Genomic DNA, 16,119 nt, shown 5'->3' with positions numbered 1-16,119 from the left:
CCCCTCTTTCTCCGGGACAGCAACATAATTGCCAGGAACTGCATTGCAGAGAGACAATGGTCATTGGGGATTGCCGAACAATTTTTCGTGGGTGTGCACACGATTTCAACTTCATGAGCCCTGAGTGAGATAGTTATACTCTGGTCTTTGGTATAACTTGAGCTGACACAATAATTGAGCGCGAATATTTTACTTAACGTGCATTTCAACCCAGAATAGGACAGGTCGGCCCATGTTCATCAAAAAAAGAAACTCAGAGGGGAAGTCTATGGGTCGAGCAAACAAATGGACAGTGGGTGTTACCAGCAGAGGCGCTTCCTTTCTACTACAAAAGAGGGGCTATATGGGTATCGGTGGAAAAGGTGGTTCGATGGGTCTTTTCGCATTTGGTCTGACAATGATTAAATGCCATTACAACATTGCAACTCCGCGGAGAGGCAAAGTTGAGACGGCAAGAACATTTCAGAGACAAGAAGAACAAACGTCTGTTGTCAAATGGTCAGTAAACAACTTTTCAAGATTGACACTGTCGTGGATTGCGTGGCAAGATGCATAGGAGATATACGTGTGGAAATAACTTTTCCCCAATTGAATGATTATTGCTAGAAATATAAAGACATTTGGAACTTCTTGAACCTTGCAAGAAGTGGAATAAATCTTGATGACAGCAATAATGAAGAAAACAAAAGGTCAACCTGTGAAGAAATTCCGTTCTAAACGTACAGAAAGTGCACAAGAATTAAGGTATACCTTCTAGAATTCCGTATTTTTAATAACAATAAAACTCCAACGATAGGCCACTTGAATTTTCTCAGAAGTTTCATATGTAAAGTATAACAAAGAATGATCTGAAATCACCCTACTATTACATTCCACTTGTTGTATTTTCCCTTGTAAATGTGCCAATACTAAAAAGAAGTCAATCCTTGAAAATGATTCATGTCTAGATGAATAAAAGGAGAAATCTTTCTCTGTCGGATTAAGACATCTCCAAATATCTGCTAAATTAAGATCTTTCATCAATGCTTGAACCTGAACTGCCATCTTGGATTTCTTAACTTCCTTCGGAGATTTTTCTAATAAAGGTTCCAAAACACAATTAAAATCACCACCAACTAAAATATTATCATTAGCTTGACCCAGATTTAAAAATTCAACTGAAATAAATATTTCGTCATCTACATTTGGGGCATAAATATTAAGTAAAGTCCAAAATTCACTAAAAATCACCATTCAATTTAAGACTACATCCTGCCTTTTCATCCATTGATTATAATTCAAAAGATAATTTTTTTATGAATCAAAATTGCGACACCATTAGCCCTGGAATTAAATGAAGAAGAATATACATACCCAAGCCAGTCCCTCTTCAATTTCATACTTTCTTTGACATTCAAACTTCTTTCTTGTAAAAAAGCAAAATCAATTTTCATTTTCTTAATATACACCAAGACTCACTTATGCTTGATCAGACTGTTTCAACCTCGAACATTAAAAGTTGCAAACTTCAGTGTTGACATATCTACTATTATTACTAAATACCAATAATTTCTTTATATGAAAACTCAAATCAATGTTTATAGGCCCTCCAATCGGAGAAAAATAATCACAAATTAAAAGCTAGCTAAAATTAAAATTTAAAAAATATATATTAAAAAAAAACAAAAAAAGACTACCTTAAGGTAGTGATCCCTAAACAAAAATTGGGTGTGGGTCACCCACCAGTGGCTGATGACTAGGAAAGAACTTAGAGCAAATCTCTCCTTCCCCAGCCAAACAATGAATAACATCAAAATATCATAATAACATAAAAAGTTAAATAAGAATAAGATAATTCTTCTATTCATCCGATAGATTCCAACCTCGGAGATCCCATTTCAGAAGAAGTTGGACTCTTTCCGTTGCCATTTTTCCCATTTCTGCCAATTCTTCCATTTCCAGAACAACCAGATTTTTCTTTAGAGGACAATGGTGGACTGCGTCTTTGTCCTCTTATGTCTGGCAATGAATTAGCAAAAATCATTGCTTCATGATCTTTCTCAAAAAACTGAAATTGATAGTCTCCATAAAACACCTTCAACACTGCTGGGTAGTGAAAAGTAGACTTATAACATTTACGCCACAAAGCTTCTTTAACTGGATTAAATCGATGTTGACGTTGAATGACCTTTTGACTCAAATCAGGGTTAAAAATACTCTGTTTTTCTGAATCAATAACAGAGTTTGTCGTTGTCTCGCATATTGTACTGCTCGTCAAAGTATTGCTTCTCTGTCCAAATAATACAAACATCGAATTATTACAGGTCTCAGTGGTTGACCAGGTAAATGTGTTCTTCTTAAAGCTCTAAGAGCTCTTTCCAGTACCAAGCCTCCAGAAAAAAAAATCTTGCACTAGTACTTGTGGGATCCAGTCTTTAAAAAAACAAAGAGGATCTTGTCTTTCCATACGTTCTGGCAAAACAACGATTTTCACAATTTTCCTTCTGCTTTGTTTCTCCAAATAGTCTATTTTCCTCTCCAACTCTTTCTCCAATTCTCACAATTCTATAACTGATTTTTCAACCTTCAACACTTTTTCTGTATTAGAAACTACTTGCTGTTTACATTCCAAGAAAGCAGACTGAAATTTTTAAAAATCTTCACAAGATGCTTCCAAACGTGTTTAAACTGTATTCGATTCTGAACTTATACTAGCATTCATTTGAGCCATCTCATTCATTCAAGGTTGAATGACAGCATTTAACTGCATTCATTGTAGCTCAGAAAAGCTCAGCCCTGCTTTCTCTGACGTTGTGGCAGAACCAGGTAACTGCAGCTCCTGCTGCAACTCAACCAAAGGCATTTTAGCGGTTTTACTGCGGGTCTGGACTCCCAGCGACAGCACCCCGACTTCCTCAATGGGTTGACGCTGGTCTCCCCCCGCAGCTCGTTGTTTTTCTCACAAAATCACCGAGGAAATCGATATCTTCAGGTTGAAATGCTTCCTGATGCATTGCAAACAATGGAGTCGTCTTCTTGCATGTTCCCTCCATTAAAATCAGGAGGCTTCCAGAATCTGGGATCCACTTCTTGGGAACACGCACCTTCCTCCAGAGAACAGGTACTTCTAACGCCATCCTTCACTTGGTGAGTAGTAGACATTTTTTCAGCTCCCACAGGCGGACTTTGTGGTTTAGACACTGAAGAAATTAAACCTGAAGCTGTAACAAGTTGTTTAGGCCCCAAATTTTCAGCACTTCGAAAATGTAACTTCTTCTGCACTTTTTACCACTAATGGCCATAATAGTTTCTTAATACTTTAAACTAAAATTTTAAAAAGTTTAAACTTGAAAGAAAAAGGTTAAAAAATGGGTACTTAAAAGTCCGGCCAGAGAGTCGAAATTACACATCTCGACCCTAAGCCATCTTGCCACACACCCCTTGTTAGTTTTTGAAGGTTTTTTTTTTAAGGAGCCTTTTTTTTCTCTTAGAGTTGACAGTGCAGCATGCCACTCTTGGGAGATAAAATAAATAATCTGAACTTTGCACATTTTACTGTTAAACGGGTTAACCACCTAATTTGAAGCAAATGAGTATTGGAATATATTTTAAAGACTAAGGTTAATACTACTTTTTTTACCAGAGACCCATTTGACTGCGAAAGAACATTCAAAGTTGAAAAGAGATTGGGTTGGACAGTTTATTGCATTGTCTTTCAATTCTAAGGCTAGAAGTGTAGCCATTTTAACACGTAAAAAGATACCTTTTATGTTGGAATCGTTCTCTGCCAATGCTGGTAGGGGGTTGATGGTGAATTGTAAAATATTTTCAGAAGCTTGGACATTGATGAATGTTTGTGTTGAGTGTAGATTATGAATAATTTGCAAGTGAAACATTTTTCGATATGAATCAGGCAAATGAGAATATTTTAGTAGGTGGTGAATGTATTTTAGTATTGATGTTTGGATCATTTATTAGATAAATCTCCAAAAAATTTTGAAGAAACTAAAAATCGCTAAGCGATTGGCTGTTTTAATAAAAGAATTTGAATCTGTTTGAAATTTGGAGATAATTAAATCTGACAGAGAAAGGCTTTTCATATCATTCTGCAAGACATAATTCCTTTCCTCAAATTGATTTATTTTGAGTATCCACAAAATTAAAAAGGTAGAATTATGCATGCTGAAGATAGGAACAGGCTTTTGTCCGATTATTCCATATTATTTATTTATTTTATGGTTCTGAGATGATATAAACTGCTCATCGTTGGAAATTCACTGAGATGTGACTAAAAACAGACCTGAATTTGTTGATTTTGTTAGGGATCATGTAACATTCTTTTTGCAATTAATGAGGATTCAGTACGAAGAAGCTTTATTTTATGTGATGCTTTGAAAGTGTAATTAAGGGGCCAGATTATTAGTTATTCTTCAAAAGTCAAGAAGAAATATTTGGCAGAGAGTCAAAATTTGGAAAATGAGCTAATGGTTTTAGAGAAGAAGTTACAAAGGAATTCGAAGGAATATCATAAATCACATTTATAAAGTCTGAAATTACATTATAACACATTGCAAACTTATAAAAATGAGAATATTGTACAAAGATCGGAACAACGTTATTATGAGTTAGTAGAAGGAGCCCATAGAATATTGGTCTGACAGTTAAAGACTGAACAAACCTCCGGGGCAATAAATGCAGTAAGGAAAAATTTGATGGTTCCCTATAAACCCCAGGAGATTAATGATGAATTTTGTTCATTCTATCAAGAATTATATGCTTCTGGGATGTTTCAGGATAATGATTGAATCGAATATTTTCTGGCTAATTTAGATTTACCGTCTTTAAATAATAAAGATGTGAATGAATTTGTTATTTTTTTTACTGATCTAGCACTTAAGGGCGTTTTACAAACGATGCTTAGTGGGAAATCTCCAGGAGAAGATGGATTTACATAGAGCTTTATAAAGTATCCTATGATATATTACTTCCTGGGTTTACAGATGTGTTTAAGCAATACTGAAATGGGTTTGTTCCAAGAAATTGTTTATTGCGTGTTAATTACAGTTATTCCAAAGAAAGACAGAGATCCTCTTAAAGTGTCCACATATAGACTATTTCTTTATCACAAAATTGTAGCTTAGGTATTAGCTAATGGGCTTGCAAAATATTTACCACCATTGGTAAGTGTAGATCAAGCGGGATTTATTGAGAATAGATATCCAGCTGATAATTTTGTTAAATTGATTACAATAATTAATGCATGAAGAAAGCATCTAAAATAAACAATGATAGTACAACTGGATGCTGAAAAGACTTTTGATCGTGTTGATTGAATTTTGTTTTATTTAAAGCATTAGGAAGTTTTAAATTTGGACCACTCTTTACTCGTTGGTTGAAGGCTTTATAGAACAATTCTTCTCCTTGGGTGGTGACAAATGGACAGTTTTCATCTGCATTTACTTTGCTAGACCAACTGGAAAAAGGTGCCCATTGTCACCAGCCTAATTTGATTTGGTGATAGAATAATTCTCTCAATTTATAAAACAGGATGTTAATATTAAGGGAATTAAAGTTGGTGAGGAAGAGTTTAAAATTAAATTGTTTGCTGATGATGTGTTAATATATTTAACACATCCTAGAAAGTCCCTGGGGCAACTTCAGAATCTTCTGAAACAATATGCAAAAATATCTGGTTATAAATTTAACAGGGAGAAGATGGAGCTGTTATCAATTTCTGATGAGGATTATTCAGAATGTAAACAGATTACCAAATTTATGTTATGCAATAAAATTAAATATTTAGGTGTAATGGTGAATATTGACTATCAATGTGTATATAAATTAAATTATCTACCTCTCTCCCTAATCTGTTCTTGTGCATTGATGGGTATTATAGTCACAATGCTGTCTGATAACGTACCAACTCAGTTGTTCACCTCACTTGCCGGTCGATCCCAGACTTTTCCTGGGATCCTTTCCAGAGCAATGGCAAAACATTTGCGTTTCTCGTGTCATCTGTTACTACGCCGGTACAAAATTACGACTCATAGTTATGACTACTGTGGGTAGATAGAGAGAACATTTCTTGTACTTCGTTTGACAACTATGATCCGTTATTTTGCACAGGCGTGGTACCTGAAGACACGAGAAACGCAAATGTTTTGCCTTTGTTCTGGAAAGGATGCCAGAGCATATACATATGTATGTATATAAATAATCAGGCCCAGGAGATTTATCTAACTTCATGTGGATGAGTACTTGGCATCGGAACTTGTATATGCAAACTACTCTCAACACACCTCTTGACTAGCTCAAAATCTTATGGTCTTCATCCGTCTTCTCACAGTAAAATCAGAGTATTAGAGGAAATGGCTAAGAGGTTTCCAAATCTCTGTAACTCCAGACAGAGATGAACGTATTGTTTACTGAGGGGACTAATTTTCTTCTCTGGTTACACGTCTTTCTCTTCATTTACTGATAAAGCTTTCCGGTATTATACGCTATGTTATCTACCAGTGCGATCTCCTGGTTCACACCCAACCACTGATTTTGTTATCCCTTCATCCTGACTCCCATAATTCCTCCTTGTACACACATCATTCATGGTACATATAACTTCCCAGTGCTTCCGAATTATTCTTGACCTGATCTTGAAATTCTCCTCATCAAGCATCCTTACACTTTCATGCCTTACATTTCAGCTCAAACAGGAAGGAGCAAGTCCAGGAATGTTGTCAACACGCTTCTAAATCATCTCCTTTCCTAACGTCCATCTCCCGATAAACAAGCTGCTTCGATTGAAATTACAAGTTACAAAATGCACTATAAATCAAGACACTCTTCTGGTCATTATCTTGGAAAATGCAACGTTGGATAGGAAGATAACCTAACAGTTTCCATGAGTTTTCATCTGGGAGCGTCACCGTATTTCACAGTCAGATGGCAGTAATTTCACCATTGCAATCAAGGGCAGACCCACCGATAGTTAAAGACAACTTCCAATTGTTTTTACTTATATACAAAAGTTACATGTACATATATGACGGGGATCATGGAGACATCAGTAAAAAAATCAGAAGGTGATCTTCTCCACTTTGTGGACAACACTCGCGACCTAATTCTAAGGTATTTGTAGCTTACACCACGGAGAGACTGCTGTGTCTGTGTTTATAGATTTGCATATCTTTGTTAATTGGTATGTGGTGCCTTCGTGTTGGGGAGGGCTGGCATATACTATTTGTTTTAGTCCCATTACCATCAGAAGTTGCGATCATCCATTGTTAGCCTCTATCCAATAATGATCATTTCTAACTTTCTGGTTTGTGTGTGTGTGTGTGTGTGTGTGTGTGTGTGTGTGTGTGTGTGTGTGTGTGTGTGTGTGTGTGTGTGTGTGTGTGTGTGTGTGTGTGCTCCTATTATGTATTTCTCCCGAAATTTACACTGTTGAAGCTGTCTAACTTGTTCACTGATCACAGTTCTTAAATCTGGCAAATGCCCCTCTGTAAACACTCTCTGTATCCTATCACTTGGCCAATATTCGTCCTGTTAGATTGTTGTTTTCCTGTCCCTGCGTCCTAACTTTCCATACCAACCTAACACGTTGGCCCCCATATAAAGCTTCAATGATATCTTTACTAATATCATCAACTGCATTGCCTTGCCTATTTCATCTGTCAGTTGTTCCAATAAAGCCTGACAACAAAAATTGTGCGTTTTTGATATTTCTAGCAATATTGCATTAAAATTTCACTAACAATCCCGGACCCCACCATAAAAATCCCTATTACCTGCGTTTACTTTAGTTACTTGTTATGATTTTATGTCATAGTTATTTTTTTCAAAACTTTTTTTTATTTACGTTGCAATTTTATGTAGATAAACAGATAAATTCAGAAAAATTGCAACTCAAATGAAATGCCAAATATAAAGAAATTACTTGATTTATCTAATTTATTGCAGACATCGATAAAATAACAAATTTGTCCTGAATATTATATTTTATTCTCTACCCATCTCTTGAGTCTATGACCAAATCAAAGTTATATAATTAAAGTATGATTTGTTACTGAAGTAATATAACAAAATGTTGGAAGACAGGCTTTATGATAATACCAGAATTTCTGACATTAGCTCAGAAAACTTACGTCTGAATCACTAACAGAATAACAAATCTTTCCTCGATTTAAACACGACATAATATCTTTGAAACATTGAGCAAGTGTGGGCAGGCGAGTATCGCTCTATCTTAGTAATATCGCACATTGTGCCAGAAGAGATGTAGAAGACAGAACCCGACATTTAATTTGAGTCAAACAGACTTCATCCTGCTCAGTGATGCCTCTCCAAAGAGGGCAACCGATATTCCGGTTGAAGGCTTAAATTAAGGATTCAGGATAGGGTTTGGGAAACATCCCTCCAATACAAAATAAATTAAACATTATTTCCCGCAGTTGTCACCATTTACTGCATCATTATTGGGCTGCATTATCTCTATCAAAATTAACATTTTTATCTTTTTCAGACTATACATTCCTAAATATATTTTTTCACTCATTGGACTCTATTATATAGCCATATCTATGGAAGAGTAAGTGACCTCGTTGAAGTAAAAAGATTCTTCTGAAATAAAAAAACGGAATGGAGATATGGCTCTGCCTAATTTGCAAATTTATTAATAGGCGGGTAATAATCGCAACTTCTCAATTTGGATACACTTCTATAACCGACTTGAATGTTCATTGTGGGTAGTAATGGAGTTCTTTACAATTAGGCATCTTTCCATTACAGCTTTTCTTGGATCATCACCTGGTTCTTTTTCCATAAATCTATTGATAATACAGTTGTTAGGCAGACTATTAGGATATGGGCCCAGGTCAGAAAACAATTTGGGGTTTATGGTTTTTCTCTTTCAATTCTATTCTAACAAATCTTTTCTTCCAAACTTCCTTGCACGCTTCTGCATTTCAAGAATGGTATAGACTGGCTATTATGTATTTTAAAGATCTTATTCTTGAAAACTGATCTGGAAAATTTGAAGAACATTCTGAGAAGTTCAATATACATAATACTGCTTTATAAAGATATTTCCAGATCAGACACTTTCTGCTCTCTCAGATACTTAACGTTCCTGGTGTATAAACATTGTTGATGTTTTTTTTTAAATAAAATTACAACGACTCTTAAACGTTTAATATCCGTTATTTATGACAATTTAAGAGCTGCCCCTCTTGATAAGATTAAATCTGCTTGGGAACAGGATTTAAGCCTTTCATTACCGGACAAGGTTTTAGATTTAATGTTAAATTAGTTAACTCCACATCCCTCCATGCCCATCCCTGCTGCAATTTTAATTGTGGATAGGGCTCATATATCCATAGATAAATTGCCTCATATTTATCCAGAAATAAATTCCTATTACGGAAAATGAGAGAGATGGATCCTCTGAGGCATATGTTTTGGACAAATCCTATCCTTGCAAAACATTGGAGGGATATTTACCGGTCATATTTTAAGTTCATCAGTATATTCTCCACTGAGCAAGCTTTTTATTTCAGTAAAGTATGGCGTAGCATTAATTCAGTGTAGGTAAGATGCCAATGATGTCTTAGGCTTTCTAAGAATAGATGTTGACTGCTGACCAGATGCAATATAGGAACTTTATAAGAGACATAGATTTGTTAATGGGGCAGAGTCGTGAAGTTCTGGGCAGTTATTGTTGTGTGTCATGACATCTGATCTACACTGTGGGCCTCTACAGGTATTTCTACAGACCTGTAGGAAGTTCTCTCCGAGGATTTTGATTTGATCTTCATGTCCTCAGTCGATGTGAGCCATAAGCGATTATTGGAAACACTTCATGATAGCGGATATTACTTGTTGCATGCGACTGATCTCACTTGTGTTCTTCGAGGGTTTCATCTACACAAGCATTAGTTTCACAGACCTACACGGTCACAAATGTATAATGTAACATGTAAAAGACGACATTCTGCAGACACAGAGGTTGAAGTAAAAACACTACATGCTGGAGAAACTCTGCAGGTCAACCTATGTACTTGATGTAGCAAAGATAACAACACATAAAGCAACATTTTAGTTTGAGCCATTCTTCAAAGTATGTAATATGTGCCTTATAAGATCCATTAACATGATCAACTTTAAGTGACACGTCATTTATCTAAAACATAAAATGCGTACTACCCAACTTAAGCTTGAGAGGATTAATATAATTAATGCTAGATTGAGGTTGTTCTAAATTTGAATCTTTGTGGCTGTATTTATTCCATCAGGAGTCCAACGGAAAGTGTATTTTTTACACAAACGGTGGAGCAGCCCAACAGGCCAGATAACCGACTCCTGCTCAGTTTCCTTCTATTCCTTTGCTCTTTTGCAGTTCATCTCTCCACTTTTGGTGTCATCCGCTAATTCTCTCTCGGCAAATCACGTTACTAAACGTGCAAAATCATTAGTCTCTATGATAAATAACACAGTACCCAGTAAACAGGATTCGTCTGAAAAAAGACGACTTTGGAATACCCCGAAGATAAGAGAATTTGCAACTCGAATCTTGAGCAAAAAGAAACTGGACGAAATCAGTGTGTCAAACAGCATCCATGATAGCAAAAATGGCGAACACTTCTGGATGAAAGCTTTCATCAAGACACTCATCAAACCAGTCCTGACGAAGTGTTCCTGTAATCGAACATTATTTTGCTCTCACCGATGCTGCTCGACCGTTTGTCCAGCAGATTGTTTCTTTCCCCTCCACAACTACCTCTGCCTCATACCACCAACCCAAATTTGTATTATATTAGACTTACCATGGATGCAATTAATTTTAAAAAATATGGTTTAAATGTGCTCACTCAATGCAATTAATTTAAAAAAATATGGTTTAAATGTGCTCACTCACCTAATTCCAAAAACAAACATTGTTTGGTGCTTCAAACGGGCTTACAAAGATTGGAGTAATTTTACATACATTTCTGAGGGTCTAAGCACCCACTGGAATCTCAATTTAGAACACTCCCCAAATTATATTATTTGTGGTAGAAAGCATCACTGCAATAAAATAAAACATTTATTTAATCAGAACACAACCAGGTGTATTCAACCTACTTCACAAATAGTCAGGTTCATCTGTGTCTGAGGAGGATGTTTTTGCTATACCTTCTCATCTGATCACACCTTTGTGATTCCTCATGTCCACCTGTATGGCCTCAGTGGACGAGCTCTCAGGACTGTCCTTTCTATACACGGCTGTGATAATTTCCCTATCAATGCCACTCGTCTCCCTTTCATCCCTCACCCTCTATCAAGTCGAAAATAATGAAACCCTCGAAGATTAATCTTTCAGTACTGGTCATCCTACAACCAGGTCTCACTAATAGCAATAATGTGGCACTCCCACGTACCAATCTTCATCTGCCTTATCTCCTTGCATTGAAATAGATGCACATGAAAACATTTCCAGTACGTAAAACCTCTGCATATACGCGCAGTAATCGCATAACCTTTATCCTCCTCCACTTCACAACTGTTCTAACACTCTGGTTCCCCTTACCCTGAAAAACTAGTTTAAGCACACTGGAGCAGCACTAGCACATCTACCCGCAAGGGTGATAGCCCCCTCAAATTCAGGTGCAAATTATACCATCGCAACGAGTCCCACATTTCCTAGAACAGATCCCAATTATAAATAAACATAAAACCCTCCCTCTAGCACCATTTCCTTAATCGCATATTTAGCTGACGTTTCTTCCTATTTCTACCCTCAATAGCATCTGGCAAGGGTAAGATTCAGAGATCGCAAACCAGGAGATCCTGTCTTTCATCTTTGCATATACCTCCCTAAACTCTCCTTCCACGACCGCATTTAGTCTCTACATGGACTATGCATCTGGCTCCTCCCTCTTGATAGATATTGAGAGCTCTATCCGAGATATAGCAGACCCTAGCACCAGGGAGACCACTGACCATCTGGGACTCTCGACCTCTCCCACAGAACCTCTTATCCATCTACGGATTTCCCTATCACTATTGCTCTCCTCTTTTCCCTCCTTCTTTTCAAAGCTGAGGTCTAGTCACGGTGCTAGAAATGCAACCACAACAACAACATGGCTGTTGTAGGTAGTTACCACCAACTCTATGCAAAATCGTATATCTATTGTTGATGGGACCGGCCACAGGGGTGTTCTGCTATTTCTGCTTCTTAAACATCCCTATCCTGAGAGTCACCCTTTTACTTATCCCCGGACTTTTAGGGGTGATTGCCTCCCTGAAATTGTATTCTATCACTATCTCTGCCTTCCTTAAGATCCGAAGTCCATCGAGCTCCAGTTCCCTCTCCACTTCCTTAACTCGGTTTGTCAGGATCTGCAGCTCAATGCACGTTTTATAGGTTTATAAAAGATTTATTATCATAAAACCTACGACCCAAGGACCTCGCTGCCACGTCCCAGCTTGCTTGGCCACGGCACACGAACCATGGGTGTAAAGGGTGGGGCCAGTACTGCGCGCACTGCACTCCACCTAAAAGCTCCTTTGCACAGGCCCGAGGACAGGTCCACGTCCTCCCCCTCCTCCCCCTCCACGTCCTCCACCTCCATGTCCTCCCCCTCAACGTCCTGCCCCTCCACGTCCTCCCCCCTCCACGTCCTCCCCCTCCACGTCCTCCCACTCCACGTCCTCCCCCTCCACGTCCTCCCCCTCCACGTCCTCCCCCTCCACGTCCTCCCCCTCCACGTCCTCCCCCTCCACGTCCTCCCCCTCCACGTCCTCCCCCTCCACGTCCTCCCCCTCCACGTCCTCCCCCTCCACGTCCTCCCCCTAAAAGGATGCTCACAAACTCAAGCTAGCATGCTGGAACATCAGAACTATGCTAGACAAGGCTGACAGCCACGGACCTGAACGTCGGTCTGCCCTCATTGCTTATGAACTCCTCAGACTTGACATCGACATAGCCGGTCTCAGTGAAGTCCGCCTGGCAGATGTAGGCAGCCTCCAAGAACGCGGCGCGGGCTACACACTCTACGGGTCTGGCAAGCCTTCGGATGAACGAAGCCTATCTGGTGTAGGCTTCATGGTCAAGAACTTCATTGCCTCCAAACTCGAAAACCTTCCGACAGGCCACTCGGACCGAATCATGGCCATGCGACTCCCCCTTCAAAACAAGCGTGGCATCACCCTCATCAGTGTCTATGCTCCAATCCTCCAGGTTGAACCAGCAGAAAAGGACAAGTTCTACACTGACCTGCGCAACCTCATCCAATGCACCCCTACAGCCGACAAGGTTGTCATCCTTGGCGACTTCAACGCTCGCGTCGGCAAAGACTCAGAAACCTAGCCAGGAATCCTGGGCAAGCACGGCGTCGGCAAGTGCAACGACAATGGGTGCCTCCTGTTGGAGCTCTGCGCAGAACAGCGGCTTGTCATTACAAACACCCTTTTTCAGCAGAGGGACAGCCTTAAGACTACCTGGATGCATCCCCGATCCAAACACTGGCACCTCCTGGACTACATCCTGGTGCGAGAAAGTGACAAACGAGATGTGCTCAACACCAGGGTCATGCCCAGCACGGAATGCCACACTGACCACCGGCTGGTTCGCTGCAAGCTCAACCTTCACTTCAAGCCAAAGCCCAGGAACAGTAAAGCCCCCAGAAAGAGGTTCAATGTTGGAAACCTGCAGTCAGACGAAGCGAGAGGAAACTTCCAGGCAAACCTCAAAGAAAAGCTCAACGATGCAATCCGCCTCACGGACCCGTCCCCTGAAACCCTCTGGGATCAGTTGAAGACTACCATACTGCAATCCACTGAAGAGGTACTGGGCTTCTCCTCCAGGAAAAACAAGGACTGGTTCGAAGAAAACAGCCAGGAAATCCAGGAGCTACTGGCAAAGAAGCAAGCTTCCCACCAGGCTCACCTTACAAAGCTGTCCTGTCCAGAGAAGAAACAAGCCTTCCGTCGCGCATGCAGCCATCTTCAGCGCAAACTCCGGGAGATCTAAAATGAGTGGTGGACAAGCCTCGCCAAGCGAACCCAGCTCAGCGCAGACATTGGCTACTTCAGGGGTTTCTACGAGGCTCTAAAGGCTGTGTACGGCCCCTCACCCCAAGTCCAAAGCCTGCTGCACAGCTCAGACGGCAAAGTCCTCCTCAGCGACAAGATCTCCATCCTCAACCGATGGTCAGAACACTTCCAATCTCTTTTCAGTGCCAACCGCTCAGTCCAAGATTCCGCCCTGCTCCAGCTTCCTCAACAGCCCCTAAGGCTAGAGCTGGATGAGGTCCTCTCCCAGGATGAGACATATAAGGCAATCGAACAACTGAAAAGTGGCAAAGCAGCAGGTATGGATGGAATCCCCCCTGAGGTCTGGAAGGCTGGCGGCAAAACTCTGCATGTCAAACTGCATGAGTTTTTCAAGCTTTGTTGGGACCAAGGAAAACTGCTTCAGGACCTTCGTGATGCCACCATCATCACCCTGTACAAAAACAAAGGCGAGAAATCAGACTGCTCAAACTACAGGGGAATCACGCTGCTCTCCATTGCAGGCAAAATCTTCGCTAGGATTCTCCTAAATAGAATAATACCTAGTGTCGCCGAGAATATTCTCCCAGAATCACAGTGCGGCTTTCGCCCAAACAGGGGAACTACTGACATGGTCTTTGCCCTCAGACAGCTCCAATAAAATTGCAGAGAACAAAACAAAGGACTCTACATCATCTTTGTTGACCTCAGCAAAGCCTTCGACACCGTGAGCAGGAAAAGAATTTGGCAAATACTAGAGCACATCGGATGCCCCCCAAAGTTCCTTAACATGATTATCCACCTGCACGAAAACCAGCAAGGTCGGGTCAGATACAGCAATGAGCTCTCCGAACCCTTCTCCATTGACAACTGCGTGAAGCAAGGCTGCGTCCTCGCACCAACCCTCTTCACTATCTTCTTCAGCATGATGCTGAATCAAGCCATGAAAGACCTCAACAATGAAGACGCTGTTTACATCAGGTACCGCACGGATGGCAGTATCTTCAATCTGAGGCGCTTGTAAGCTCACACTAAGACACAAGAGAAACTTATCCGTGAACTACTCTTTCCAGACGATGCTGCTTTAGTTGCCCATTCAGAGCCAGCTCTTCAGCGCTTGACATCCTGTTTTGCGGAAACTGCCAAAATGTTTGGTCTGGAAGTCAGCCTGAAGAAAACTGAGGTCCTCCATCAGCCAGCTCCCCACCATGACTACCAGACCCCCCACATCTCCATCGTGCACACAAAACTCAAAACGGTCAACCAGTTTACCTATCTCGGCTGCACCATTTCATCGGATGCAAGGATCGACAACGAGATAGACAACAGACTCACCAAGGCAAATAGCGCCTTTGGAAGACGACACAAAAGAGTCTGGAAAAACAACCAACTGAAAAACCTCACGAAGATAAGCGTATACAGAGCCGTTGTCATACCCACACTCCTGTTCGGCCTCGAATCATGGGTCCTCTACCGGCATCACCTACAGCTCCTGGAATGCTTCCACCAGCGCTGTCTCCGCTCCATCCTCAACATTCATTGGAGCAACTTCATCCCTAACATCGAAGTACTCGAGATGGCAGAGGTCGACAGCATCGAGTCCACGCTGCTGAAGATCCAGCTGCACTGGATGGGTCACGTCTCCAGAATGGAGGACCATCGCCTTCCCAAGATCGTGTTATATGGCGAGCTCTCCACTGGCCACCATGACAGAGGTGCACCAAAGAAAAGGTACAAGGACTGCCTAAAGAAATCTCTTTGTGCCTGCCACATTGACCACCGCCAGTGGGCTGATATCGCCTCAAACCGTGCATCTTGGTGCCTCACAGTTTGGCGGGCAGCAACCTCCTTTGAAGAAGACCACAGAGCTCACTGACAAAAGGCAAAGGAGGAAAAACCCAACACCCATCCCCAACCAACCAATTTTCCCCTGCAACCGCTGCAACCGTGTCTGCCTGTCCCGCATCGGACTTGTCAGCCACAAACAAGCCTGCAGCTGACGTGGACATTTACCCCCTCCATAAATCTTCATCCGCGAAGCCAAGCCAAAGATTATCATAATATATTTCGCCTTACCGTGTGACGGTCGTATCCGCAACGCAGGTCAGTCCA

This window comes from Narcine bancroftii, chromosome 4 (assembly GCF_036971445.1).
Source record: "Narcine bancroftii isolate sNarBan1 chromosome 4, sNarBan1.hap1, whole genome shotgun sequence".
NCBI classification, from domain to species: Eukaryota; Metazoa; Chordata; class Chondrichthyes; order Torpediniformes; family Narcinidae; genus Narcine; species Narcine bancroftii.
This window is presented reverse-complemented; position numbering follows the sequence as displayed.